The sequence below is a fragment of the Leucopleurus acutus genome, assembly GCF_964270905.1.
Source record: "Leucopleurus acutus genome assembly, chromosome: 1".
In the NCBI taxonomy this organism is placed as follows: Eukaryota; Metazoa; Chordata; class Mammalia; order Artiodactyla; family Delphinidae; genus Leucopleurus; species Leucopleurus acutus.
In genome coordinates this window covers 26,898,039-26,912,368 of record NC_139142.1, presented here as the reverse complement: position 1 = coordinate 26,912,368, position 14,330 = coordinate 26,898,039, and the positions used below count along the sequence as shown (strand labels likewise).

The following is a 14,330-nucleotide window of genomic DNA, read 5'->3' as shown; positions in this document are numbered from 1 at the left end:
GTGCTTGCAGAGGACCCGCACGTGGAGCACACCCTCCCCGGGTCCCTTGGAGCTGCAGTGCTCGTGAGCCGTACTTGTAGAAGAGTAGCTTTTCCCTGGGGCCCGGGGAGAAGCAGAAGTCCCCAGCGTGGGTGAGCATCAGTGCTGGGCACGCCCCCGGTCACTTCCCCAGGGCTGGTGATTTGTCCAAAGGCCTGCCCCAGTGAGGTCCCCAGCAGGGCCATTTCTTCAGAGGCCAGACAGAGTAGCTGCCCGCCCGGAAGGGAGAAGGAGCCCGTGGCGGGAGCTGGAGAGCTGGAGAGGCGGCTGGGCCAGAGGCCTGGGGGGAGGCAGCTGAACGCAGGTGCTGGGCCGCCCTGCGGGGAGGGAACATTCACAGACAGAGGTGCGCCCGGCTGGGGGCTCATCCTGTAGGATGGAGCTCACAGGGCTGGACGTCCCAGAAAGGGGGACTCTTAGTGGAGAAAGGTGTCTGGGTACCGGCAGGGGGGAGTTGGGTATTTTAATGCCATTCCTGCTCTGCCCTCCCTCTCCCCATAAGTACCATAAAAATTGCACAGAAGGGCTGCTGGGGAGCTCAGCCGGGGGTGGCACACTGGCTGTTGGCGGGCCGGATGTGGCTCTCAGGTGTGTTTTGTTTGGCCTGCGCAGTGTTTTAAAAGAAGCTGGAACCAACATTTCACTTGAAAATTTGGATTTTAATCTTTGATTACAAAGCGGGAAGATGTGGCCACACCGTGCCCTGTTCTGGCACGGCCAGGAGCGGGGGACCCGCTTCACTCCTTTGCTCTCTCCAGTCTCCCACAGGCCCGGCGCCTCCCTGTTCCTCTCGATTTTGCTTACGCTGTCAGTTTTGCTTTTGTTGCCGCCGGCTGCCTTCGTTTACCTTGGGCCGCGTGGCCCCTACTGTAGACATTTATGCTGGAGACACTTGGATTAGGTGCCCTGTAGATGCCCACTAAAGACGGTTGATTACAAGATGAGAGTTGACGGGTAATTATATTCTTCTGAATTGGTTTTGTCAATGAGCGTGCTGTGGATAGCACTTCCGGGCTTAGTTAGTGCTCTGTGCTCTTTGTGGAGAGCCCTTATCTTTGGTCTTGTGCTATTTTGCCTTCCCAGGCCCAGAACTTGAAAGCATTCATTTCTGGGTCATTCCATAGTATTTAAAACCAGTAGCTGAGCAGGGGCACTGAGGCTGTGGGGTTGATGAGGGGCGGGTGCTTTGATCTCTGAGATCTGCCTGGAGGCAGGGGCTGAGTTACCACCTCCCCGCTCCGCAAAAGGCACCGGAGGAGCTTTCTTTCTTTCTTTCTTCCTTTCTTCCTTTCTTTTTTTTTGAAAAGGCCTTTATTTGGATTGGGTATTTTTACATTTCACAGCCTCCCCCAAATTGGTGACATATGCCCTGTACCTGACAGTGACATGCCGTCCTCCCAAACACACACCATCCAGGCTGTGAAAATAACACGCCATTTTTAGGGCATATTTGCATGTCCCCTCCCTCGCTGTCAGACTGCAGCGTAGTGGGTGCTGGCGTGGAGTAAGGTCAGCCCTGCACTGGGAACCGACCTCCGATGTTCTGGGTCAGACCCAAGATGGGTGGGGGTTCATTCTGAGAGCAACTGAAAGATAAAGGGGGTTGGGAGAGAAACTTGCAGCTGGAGAACCTTATGTCCCGAAGATTTATTTGCATACGGCACACTGCCTTTGGTGGATTTTCACACTGGCATTTTGGACTAGTAAAACTTTCTTGAATAATAATAAGATACGAGCTCACATTTATTAAACGTTTAATATGTAGCAGGCCCTGTGCTAAGGGCTCAACATGTAGAGTCTTGTGTATTCCTTACCTGATCCTGGTGATCTGGTTCTCCCCATTTTAAGGAAGAGGAATTTGGGAATCCCCTGGTGGTCCAGTGGTTAGGACTCAGCTCTTTCACTGCTGTGGCCCGGGTTCAATCCCTGGTCAGGGAACTGAGATCCCGCAAGCCACACGGCATGGCCAAATATAATGATAATAAAATTAAAAAATTGAAAAATAAATAAAAAAATAAAGAAGAGGAATTTGAGGTCCAGGGAGGAGGAGGTCAAGTCACTCGGGGTCGCACGGCTGGAAGGTGGCAGAGCTGGGCCCTGTGTGGGCAAGACGGTGCTGCTGGGATAGCGGTGTGCACCAGGCACAGTGCTGGGTGCTCTCTGCAGCATCTTGTTGAACTCGCATGAGAACCCTTTTGAGGTCATTATTATTGCTGTTGTTATTGTTATGTCCACATTGTGGATGCAGTCAACAAGTCTTGGGGACATCCAAGGTCACGCAGCTGCGAAACGAGGCCAGGCAGTCTGACTTTTCAGCCAAAGCTTAAACCTTATGCTATGCTGCCTCCTGTGCTCTCTGCCAGACTTCCAGGCCTCTAATCAGTACTCTATTGGGCTGGGGAAGCCGGATGAACCTGGCCCCAGAATCCTCCATCATTTTGATGACACGCCCAGATTAACGCTGAGCCCGTCAGTTCTGCAGCCGTATCATCTCCCAGGCCCCCGGAGAGAGGACGGGCCGAGCCGCTGTGCAGGCAGCTCTGTCCCAGCTGGCTCTTGGGCTGTCCGCCTTATGGAGGCCAGCAGCCTCTTGGGCCATGTCCAAATACATGAAGCAGTTGGGTAAAAGAAAATCAGAGGAATTAAGTTAAAGGACGGGTTTTGTAAATGATGAAATGCTTTGTGCTGATGTTTTTATTGGCTTGGCCAAAAAGTTCGTTCGGGTTTTTCCGTAGGATGTTACGAAAAACCTGAACGAACTTTTTGGCCAACCCAATATTATAGGGTTGTCACATCACGTTAAACTATTTTTGTGGAGGTGCTTCCCTGCAGTCCATTTGTCCAACAGATACATGCTAAGCACCTACCATGTGCCAAGCACCGGGCCAGACACTGGGAACTGAACCATAAGCAAAGTCGACAAAGCCCACCTTCTCTTGGACTATGTATTGGAGTGGGGATATCCAAATATAAGCAAATTCATATACAATATAAAAGGCCAGGTAGTGGCCAGTGTCGTGAAGAAAAGCTAAGAAAACCAAGTGGATGGGAAGTGGCCAGACTGCTCGTTGTGAGGGTTGGCTAGGGAATCTGGGCATGTTATATTGTGGCTTATGGGATTTTTAGAGCCGATGCTTCTCTCTCTCTCTTCGTTCTTCTTTCCTTTTCAATACTCCTTTTCAAGACAGCTCTGCTCTCTGGCTTTCTCCAGAGCTTTCCTTCCTTCCTCCACTTTTTGTTCTGCAGCCCCTTGAGCTGGAGTCCTCCACCAAGCACTCCCTGTCGTCCTGGAGATCTCGGCCCTTCCTGGGTGGGTCATCTCCGAGTGGGCTGCAGTGGCCATGCCCTGCCTCTGGGCCTGGAATGCATTTCCAGTAGTGGCGGAGGGAGGCCAGAAGCCCCGCCCTTGTGTGTGTGCACGTGCGCGCGCAAGCACGCATACACACACGCAGAGCAAGCAATGACCTACCAACCTGCTGGATGGGACCCCTCACCCTCTGTGTCACTCTGCAACGCTCTAGAGGGGACTCAAGTTCAAGAGAGTCTGGATGACCTTTTAAGAAAGAGATTGCAAACTGTCATTCCATGGGCAGGAGTCAGCCTACAGATGAATCTTGTTTGGCCCTCACAGTGTGGGGTTTTTTTTTTCTTCTTTTTTTTTATTGAATGAGTTGCTATATTTAAAAGCCAGGAAATGTGGACTTTTTGACTTCTTTAAAAAACCCAGAATATCTGGGCACTCTAGACCCACACCCTTACATGCAACGAGAAGCTGGAGCTGAGCTCACTGTATTGGCATGTGGTCCTCATTTCTCCGCAGTCCCCACCGCCTCCTGTTGCCTTTCCCAGCTCGTTTCACAAGGCCTATTGTCACCAGCCTGCTTTTGAGTTTGTGTCCTGTGCTTAGGTCCCAAGGATGGGGACTACATCTTCCATTCCTTTTTACTTCCACCAGTCGGTGGACAGTGCCTGGCCTGTAGACTGTTTAACACATGCTTGTTGGTTTGAACATTAATTAGCTGTGTCAACTTGGCAAGTCACTTACACTTTCCATCCCTTGGTTTCTATATCTCCCAATTCTCACCTCCAAGCATTTGTCCCTTTCTTTTTCTATTTCTGAACATAAGCGACTTCAGGCCAAAGACAAGAGGACACAATGAAAATCAAACCAAACATTCCCAAACTTGGTTGATCATCAAAACCACTTGGCAAACTTCTTATGAATCCAGATTTCCAGACCCAACCTTGGGCCCATGAACTCAGAATCTCAGAGGGCAGAGTCCAGGGAATCTGTGTTTTTAGTAGGCCCAGAGAGTACTTGGCTACATTTGGGAACCTGACTTTATCTGTTTGTACTTCTTGTTCTCTTCTGATCCCTATCAGGGAGGCTTCTGAGGGTGTCCCCTTGAGGAATCAGTGTGTGCATTCCATCGTGGATTCTGTCTCTCCAGCACATCCTGCATGTAGCGACAAGATCCTTCTCCTCTCCTCTTGAGAACAGGAGAGGAGACTTAGCTGTTCGTGGATTTCACATTGGCCATCTCCCAACTTCTCCAGGGGCCCTAGAGAACATTTAGAAGGCTTTCACCTTTGGAAGAAGTGGGACCTCGAATCCATGAACTACAGTGTGGTCTTGGAAGGTGTGCTCACCCTAGGAGTTTGCTCACCAAAAAGACCAAAATGTTCATCCATGTTTAGCCTGAGCATAAAGTTTCCCCAAACCAGCTGATGTGCTGGGTAAATGTTGGCATAAGCATGCTTATGTTTTTAGTGATTTAAAACATAAAGGCAGCCCACTGACATTTTTTTAGCAAGCCTTGCATAATTGGTTTTTAATCTGTGGCTCTTTGGAATAGCATTGGCCTTTTTCCCTCTGACTCAGACGCTTTTTCTGTCTCATACTTGCTTGGCAGAGAGATCCAATCTGTCCCTTCTTGGAATAGAGTCTCCCAACTCATCTTTGAAATCCTAAATTTCCACTTTCGTTCCGTCACTTTGTTAGCACATTTTCCAAAGCTGTTAGCTTTTTTTTTTTATCTTTAATCATGTAATTTGAGGGCAAACGAGTGATAGCTAAAGGCAACCATGCGTGTGTTTAACTCTGGTCCCTGTGGTATTGAGTCTTATTTGATACCATACCCTGAGCATTCACGAGGGTTCCAAATCTCTTATTTAACATCATAGGTTGGTCACACCCGCTGTTGTCCTAGCACTGGGTCCCTTGGAGAGGTGGTCGTAGGGACATGGCTGGATCTGTGTGTTCTTAGCAGAAATCAGACACTTCTGAAAAGTTCAAGGAGTCCCATGCTGCCTTCTTACATCTCTGGTTTTTTTTTTTTTTGCCTTTTTTTTTTTTTTTTTTTTTGCGGTACGCGGGCCTCTCACCGCTGTGGCCTCTCCCGTTGCGGAGCACAGGCCCCGGACGCGCAGGCTCAGCGGCCATGGCTCACGGGCCCAGCCGCTCCACGGCACGTGGGATCCTCGTGGACCGGGGCACAAACCCGTGTCCCCTGCATCGGCAGGCGGACTCTCAACCACTGCGCCACCAGGGAAGCCCCTTACATCTCTGTTTTAAGATGGGGATAATGATAGCACCTACCTTCTAGTGCTGCTGTGATAATTAAGTGAACTAATGCAGGTAAAGAAGGGCTTTACATATGCCTGGCACTTAATAAGATACACAACAAATGTAAGACATGATTGTGATTACTTTTCATATGTGTGGATCAGGCAAGTTAGTGTTTGTTTTTTTTTGCGGTACGCGGGCCTCTCACTGTTGTGGCCTCTCCCGTTGCGGAGCACAGGCTCAGCGGCCATGGCTCACGGGCCCAGCTGCTCCGTGGCACGTGGGATCTTCCCGGACCGGGGCACAAACCCATGTCCCCTGCATCGGCAGGCGGACTCCCAACCACTGCGCCACCATGGAAGCCCAGGCAAGTTAGTTTTTATAATTGATTCAAAAACTGTTCCTTGGGCTTTCATTTGCTTGAGGTATTTTGCCCTTGGATGTGGTGGGTGGCCTGAGTGTTTGGAGGTGTCCAGGTGTCGTGGGAGTGGGGCACCGTCCTGGCTTTCTAACCAGACGGGCTGCTTCTTGGGCCTGGGAAGAGCTCTAGGCTTGGATTCAAGCTTCTGGGTTCAAAATCCAGCTCCTTCTCCCACTCTCTGTATGGCCTTGGACAAGTCAGCTGGTCTTTTTTGAGCACAGTTTCCTCATTTGCAAAAGGGGGAAACTGATGCTCATAGAATTTCATTGTGAAGTTTACTGTGTGTAAAGATAACCTCGACTACAATGCATTACACCTGTAGATCACCTTTACTAGGGACTGAGTCCACTTGCAGTGAATCACACTACAAATTCTGACAGCACTTGTCTTTCCAATGTCTTGTACCCGTGACCTGGGTTTCAGGGAGGCAAGCGGACCTTCCTGTTTCTCACTGTTTATGTATTGATAGTTTAGATGCAGCCACAGTTGTAGTTACCATCACCAACTGTGAATGAAAAGGCCCTTCAACCCTGTGATTTCCACTAAGCTGCCCTGTGTGACCCCTTATCTTGTTTCCTGTGGTGTTAAGGAGTCTCGTGAATCCTCAGTTTTTTTTAGCAGCCCTATGAAGTGGCCTCTTGTATCAATGCTGGTCATCTTACGTTGGTGTCCCCAGACCCACTGGTAATATGGACTCAGAGTTGGGAAACTGAGTCCCCTCCCGGGTCCTTCTCTGGCTGAACAACTCTGGAGCCAGCCAAATCTCTTTCCCTTCAACTGTGCCCAAAAGACATAAGACAACTTCACTTGAGCTTGCAGCTCGGAGACCTAGAAGGACACTGGGGCAGATTCGGGTAGGCTGCAGAGATCCCTGGAGTGAGGTCGATGGGTCACCTCTGGGTTTAGCGACCCCGTGAGCCCGCACATGTCCTGCCCTCTGTGGGGCTCGTTGACTGTGCTCTGCTTTTTGGCCGCAGGGTCCCCCTTTACTGAGAACACTGCCTGTGCCTGTCTTGGGTGACAAGCTCCTCCACGGCTTGCTTCCGTGGCCCTCCTCCCTGCCTCTACCACGAGCCACCACCAGTACAGAACCGTGGCTCTTTGGAAGCCATGTAGCCGGGCAGGACTGCTGATTGGAACAGTCTGGCTCTGGAGGTTACTGGGCATTTGAGCTTCAGCTTCCTCCCTAACTCCAAACATATACAAAAATTAGCTCAAGTTGGATCAAAGACCTACTGTAAGAGCTAAAACCACAAAATTCTTGGAAGAAAAAGCCACAAATATTTGTGACCTTGGATCAGATATGACACCAAAAGCACAAGCAACAAAAAATAAATTGGACATCATCAAAATTAAAAACTGTTGTGCTTCAAAGGACAAAAAGTGAAAAGACAATCCCCAGAATGAGAATTTTCTCAAATTATCGATCTGATAAAGGACTTGTATCTAGAATATATAAAGAACTATTACAACTCTAATAAAAAGACAAATAGCCCAATTAAAAAGTGGGCAAAGTATCTCAATGCACGTTTCTCCAAAGAAGTATAAGCACATAAAAAGATGCTCAACGTCATTAGCTATCAAAGAAATGCAAATCAAAACCACGGTGAGATACCACTTCACATCCACTAGGATGGCTATAACAAAAAGGACAGATAATAACAAGTATTAGTAAAGGATGTAAAGAAGTTGTAATCCTCATAGACTGCTGTTGGGAATGTAAAATGGTGCAGACACTATGGAAAACAATCGGGCAGTTCCTCAAAAGGCTAAACATAGCGTTACCATATGACCCAGCAATTCCACTCCTATGTATATATGACCAAGAGAAATTAAAACGTATGTCCACACAGAAAGTTGTTCAGGAATGTTCATAATATCTCAAAAGTGGAAACAACCCTAATGTCCCTCAGTTGATGAATGGATAAATAAAACGTGCTATATCCATACAATGGAATATCATTTGGCCATAAAAGGGAATAAAGTACATGCTACAACATGGTGAACCTTGAAAACATTAAGTGAAAGAAGCCAGTCATGGGACTTCCCTGGTGGCGCAGTGGTTAAGAATCCACCTGCCAATTCAGGGGACATGGGTTCAAGCCCTGGTCCGGGAAGATCCCACATGCCACGGAGCAGCCAAGCCCGTGCGCCACAACTGCTGAGCCTGCGCTCTAGAGCCCATGACCCACAACTACTGAGCTCACACGCCACAACTGCTGAAGCCCGCACGCCTAGAACCCGTGCTCCGCAACAAGAGAAGCCACCGCGATGAGAAGCCTGCGCACCGCAACGAAGAGTAGCCCCTGCTCGCCACAACTAGAGAAAGCCCGCATGAAGCAACGAAGACCCGATGCAGCCAAAAAAAGAGAAAGAAGCCAGTCACAAAAGACCACATATTGTATGATTCCATTGACATGAAATGCCCAGAATAGGCAAATCTATAGAGACAAGAAAGAGAACCAGTCTCCTGGTGCCCAGGGCTGGGGAAGATGGGAGGAGTCAGGGGTGATGGCTAAAGGGTATGGCGTTTCTTTGGGGGGGGGGGTGATGAAAATGCTCTAGAATTGATTGTGGTGATGGTTGCACAACTTTGTGAATATACTTAAAGCTGTTGAATTGGTATAGTTTTAGTGGGTGAATTGTACAGTATGTGTGAATTTTATCTCAATAAAGCTATTGTAAAAATGGGCAAGAATAATATCTACCTCACCCAGGTACAGGGAGGATTAAAAGTGATAATGTTTGTAAATCACCCAGCATGTATCGGTGCTCCAGAATTAGTAGCTGTGGTGATCAAAGCCCCCCTTTTAGGCCAACAGCAGTGAAAAAGTCAGGGTCTGGTTAGGGACATTTTTTCTCTCTTTCTCTTTTGTTGCTAGTGGCCATGCAGAAGCAATGGGAGCAGCCTGGCAGGGTTTTGTGTGGAACTCAGGAGGAAATATGGAATAATCTTGGTTACTCATTAGCATCCCCTGGACAGTGTTTAAAAAATACTGACATTCAGCCCAGAGATTCTGGTTCAGTTGGTCTGGGTGGGGCGGGCTGGTGGTTCTAATCTGTAGCCATTGGTTGAGACCCGTGGTACCTTAGAAACCAGCCCAGGTCTTTGAAGGAGTGAGAACGTTTGCCTTCAGGACAGAAGGATCACATGAGCAGTGCACTTTATGGTTTGACAACTGCTTTGGTAGAGATTATCTCCTTTGATCTGTTCAAAAGCCTTGTGAGGTAGGTGCTTTTAGTGCCATTAGTTGTTAGGGAACCAGGGCTCGGAGAGATTAAGTAACTTGCCATGGTCTCATTTTTTAAATTTATTTTATTTTATTTATTTTATTTTTGGCTGCGTTTGGTCTTTGTTGCTGCGTGCGGACTTTCTCTAGTTGCGGCGAGTGGGGGCTACTCTTCGTTGCGGTACGCAGGCTTCTCATCGCGGTGGCTTCTCTTGTTGTGGAGCACGGGCTCTAGGTGCGCGGGCTTCAGTAGTTGTGGCACATGGGCTCAGTAGTTGGGGCTCACGGGCTCTAGAGAGCAGGCTCAGTAGTTGTGACGCACAGGCTTAGTTGTTCCGCGGCATGTGGGATCCTTCCCGGACTAGGGCTCAAACCCATGTCCCCTGCACTGGCAGGCAGATTCTTAACTACTGCACCACCAGGGAAGCCTCCAGGGTCTCATTTTTAAGGCATAATTTTATCTAATCTGTTTTTTAGAAAAAGCAAGATCCACACCCATGCTCATACCTATTAGTTATCAAATCTAACACTTTGGAGAGCGCTGCCAAGGTGACATCTGGTGCCAGGTTAATCTGTTTTGCATAGATTTCAGAACAGAGCTCTTTCTGCTACTTCTCTTTACTGATGAGCATCCTGAAAGTGCAAGGCAAACTGAAAAAAAACATTATTTACATATGTGTGTGTTTGTGTATATATGTATATACATATATACACATAAACACCGTTCGTAACTACTGATCTGTGTGTGCAGGGAAAACATAAGACAGGAATAATCTGGATCTTGAAGCTGTCAGAAACCTGCAAATGTCCCTCATAACCTCTGAGTTAAAGATTTGGCATCAACCACATCTTAATGTTCTCACTGAATGACTATAATAAGCATATGATACAATTTGAGCCCCTTAATAAAATGCCACCTTTATCTATTTAGTATATCGCAGTATCCTTTGGAGAAGAGACTTCTGCTGAAACCGATCTGAAGTCCACTGGTTTACATCAGCCCTATTCAAAGTCGGGTGCACAGACCAGCTGGCATCTGGGAACATGTGAGGAGCACAGACTCTTGAGTCTCACCCTAAACCTACTAAAGCAGACTCTCTAGAGGGTAGAGCCCCCCAAATGTGTGATGTCATAAGCCCTCCAGTGGGTTCTGATGCTCTCAGAACTGAGCGTCCCTTCCAGCTCTGACTGGCAATGATTCTCTCTGAGAATGGCTACTAGGGTCTAAAGCCACATTTTTCTCCAAACCTATCTCAAGCTTCCTGGAGCAACCCGCATGCCATCACGGGGTACCTGAATCTGTGTTAGGCAGGGTTGCTCTCTGAGTCTGCAAACACCTTAGCATTTCCAAACCAGTTATTTCCAGGTCTTGAGATGCTCCTGCTGCCAGCATTCACACCCGAAGGGACTTTCCAATTAATTAAGCAGCCGAGCTTGTCGATAGGCCAGCTCCTTTATTGTTTTAGAAGAGGGAGAAGCAGATAAACTGTTCGGATGCCAAAGGAGCCTTCGTTTGCTGAATCTGGCCCAGAGTCTCAGCAGTTCTGGTCTGAAAACTGGGGCAGGGGGCTGCTCTCTGCCCCCCTCATCTGTCTGGGTGCTGTGAAACCCCTCCTTCCCCCCTCTATGAACTTTAGCTGCATCCATTTCATTGCATAAGTCACGCATGGTGAAAATCACCCTTCCGTCCTCCAGGCCGGGCATCTCTGGTCGCGAGTTCCTTTGACCATTGTCCTCTGAGTGGGATTCTTATCAGCTGGCGTTCTGTTCCCTTGAAGTAGAGTTCGCCATTCTGCTTAGCGATTTGTTGTCTGTGCCTCGTGCCTGAAGGAAATTGGCCGAAATCTGTATTTCAGCTGCACACTCAGCGTACAGATTAAACAGAACCGCGTTGGTGGAGAATAATTAAGCCAAGGACCTTGTTTTTCACCTTCATGATGAAAGACAAATGACTTCCAAGGCTTTAATAGGATGATGACACTTGAAATGTTCTTCTACTTTGGCCGGCTTGGGACTTTCAGAACAGCCCTGTTCATAAATACTCTTTGCAACAACTGCATTTTCATTTAATTGTAGACAGTCATTTTGCAGGAGCTCTTGTGTCTGTTTTTTTGTTGTTGTTATTGGTGTTTTGTTTTTTTTTTGTTTTTGCCCTGGTGTAATCAAGGCATGCTACACTGCTTCTTGTTGTTGCTGTTGTTAAAGACCCAGTTTCACCTGTATGGTTAACTCTTGTTGAGAAGAAAATGGATTTTTCCCTGCCAGATATATTCTGCTTCTTACCAGTCTTTTGGGGGTGGGGAGAATCTTGTGGGGGCCACTATTTCTCTCCTTTTCTCATCTTTTTGAAGTGAGTGTCAATTGGGCAAGAAAATTGATTGATTGCCTAGTGGGAAACCAAACCTCCCTAAACCATAAATATGAAACGGGTCTGTAATAGACGTATTTCAACAAAAAAGAGCCATCATTCTTCAGACAGCTCTTGTCCACAGAAGGATATCCTGGCAGCCATTGTCCCTTTTCTCTTCAATGTTACGTTTCTGCCGGAGCCAAGGTGATTTTTCCTGTCTCCTGGCCTCCCCCTCACTTTTGCAGTAACAGTGTTTGCTCTCCGCTTAGCAGGGCGGTCCACAGATGGCTGCCACCCTGCCCAGCCGGCTTTTTCAGGCTTTGTTCCAAACACAATGCTGCCTTTTCTTAGCAGTGGAAATGGGCTGTTCTCCACTGCTTTCTGAGAGAATGGCCCTTTCCTACTCTGTGCATATAAACCAGGCCCAAGCCTTGGGCAGCCTATTGTTTTATGGGTTCTCTTAATCCAGGAGGAGGATTTTCTGAGGACCACGGGCGTAAGGGTGGGGGTTGGGAAGGCCAAGGTCCAGAGTTGCTTCCTCTTGCTGAGATGTGAGCACTCAGGTCAGTTTGGATGGATCCCCCATGGCTCTAATGCAACCAGAGTGGGGGCAGGCTTTCAGTTTGTAAAGGAGGTGTTCCCTGCTTCTTTCCAGAAAGCAGTGGTGTTCTGGTTGGTCTCACTGCTGTCTGATCCAGAGACTTGGGCAGACTCACTCTCCTTCCCTGAACTAGAGTTCCCAGGCCTGCGGATGCAGCAGGAATCAAGGATCTCTAGGTCTTCTTAGTTCCAGAACCTCAGGATGGAGCTTACTTTTCAGCCCTGCTGCTCCCCACGCTTTCCTGCAGAGGCCCAGCGCACCGAGCCATCGCTTCTCCACCTGCGCGTGCCCCCAGCCGGGAGAGCCGAGTGCACCGTCTTGGCAGGTGGAACCATTGCCTCTGCCAGCTCTTGTTCAGAGCCTTCACCTGGTGGTTGGCTGGGCTGGAGCTTTGAGTGAACAGGGCGTCCAGATGTGTGGGTTTGTTCATAGGTGAAAGTGTTGGATTACAGCCTGGCATTGGGAGCAGTTGAAAAGGGCACTGGACTGGGAGTCAGGAGTCCTGGCTTCTTGTCCAGGTCACCAGCTCTGTGGATCGGGCCTCCCTTAAGCAAACATTTATTGAGTGCTACTGATGGCCATAAACTCTACAAGATGCTGGGCACACAGAAAGTCAACAAGACATGGACTTTGCCCTCATGGAACTCCCAGTTCAGTGGGGGCAGAAACTGAGCCTAGTATATAGCACAGTAGAGGCCAGGATAAACTCAAGGTTCTATGAGAGCCCAGAGCAGAGCGACACCTCCCCAACTTGGAGGTGATGAGAATCAGGGAGGACTTCCTGTAGGAGGTGATGCTTGAGCTGAAGGTACAGTGTGAGAGTAAGCCAAGGGGACAGCAGAGGCAAAGGCATGAGGCCAGGGAAGTGTGAGGTATAACAGAGGCTCCAGGTTGCAGGAACATGGCGTGTAGGGTAGGAATAGATAGGAGGTGAGACCACGGCAGGTGGGACCCAGTCACGGGGAGCCTTGCTGGGTACATTAGGAGCTTGGGCTTTCTCCTGAGGGTATTGAGGAGGCCCCTGAAGGCCAATAACTGGATCATATTTGCATTTTAGAAAGTTCCCTCCAATGGCTGGGATAGAGGATGGTCGTGCAGGGTCAGGAGGCCTCCTAGGAGGTGATGCAGGAGAGAGAGACAGAAGTGGAGAGACAGAGAGAAACAGAGACAGCGAGAAGAGAGAGAGCCTGGAAAGTGGCAGGGGAGATGGAGAGTGGGGAGGAAATCTGAGGAAGGTTTAGGATGTAGAATTGGATGGCCTGTCTGGTCAAAACTGGAGATAAGGAGAGGGACAGGTGAGGGGCGAGGCCTGAGTTTCTGCCTCCTTGAATGACTCGGCAGTGGTGCCAGGTGGGGTGGAGAATAGAGGTGAAGCCACCAATTGAGGATAAAGACTTTGAGGGGCTGAGGGACATCCGAATTGAATGTCCAGCTGGCAGTGGAGCTTTTGGTCTGAAAATAAAGATTTGTTTGGCATTTGAGAAGAGGTGGTGGCTGAAACCACACGAGTAGATGGAAACGGTGATCCGGAGGCAGTATGTATAGAGGGTCCTGGGCAAGAGACAGGAAAGGAGAGTCAGAGAAGTAGGAGACCACACAAGGTCAGTGTTGAGCGTCCAGGGCGGAGAGAATTCCAGAAAGAGGGTGTGATGCACAGTCGGTGGAGCCAGGAGGCCCAGAGACTGACCCTCAGTGTCCCTTGGACTTTGTGAGGACCCAGGCCCTGCCCTCCAGCGTGAGCCTTAGAGCGAGCTCTCCCTCCCCTGGGCCTTGGTTTCATCATCTTGGCCTCAGTGTTGCCAAGAGTCCCCTTCCCACACGGCCCTCCCTCTCGCCTCAGTAAAGCCAGTGCTGCACTCGTGACCCCTGAGGGTCACACGAATGAAACCCCAGGGAGCCAGAGCTGGCTGGGGTTTGGGGAGCTCTTGGTCCGGCCCAGTGTTGGAAGGCAGTGTGTTGTATGGGAACTGAATCCCTGTTTTTCCCCAGCTTGGTGGCCTTGGGCAGACACTTTGCCTTGGTTCCTCACCTGTAAAATGAGGCCCCTAGCACCCACCCTGTAGAAGTGTTTGAAGGTTAGGGGAAGGGGGAGCCTTTGTGTTTATTAAAGATGCGCCACGGGA

The 14,330-nt window shown here is 49.0% G+C and overlaps 1 protein-coding gene across 1 annotated transcript in view; it reads left to right on the top strand.

The window, feature by feature from the left end:
- JDP2 (Jun dimerization protein 2) overlaps positions 1-14,330 on the top strand; it is a 40,058-nt gene that overhangs the window by 10,234 nt on the left and 15,494 nt on the right. The gene's annotated exons all lie outside the window — the stretch shown is intronic.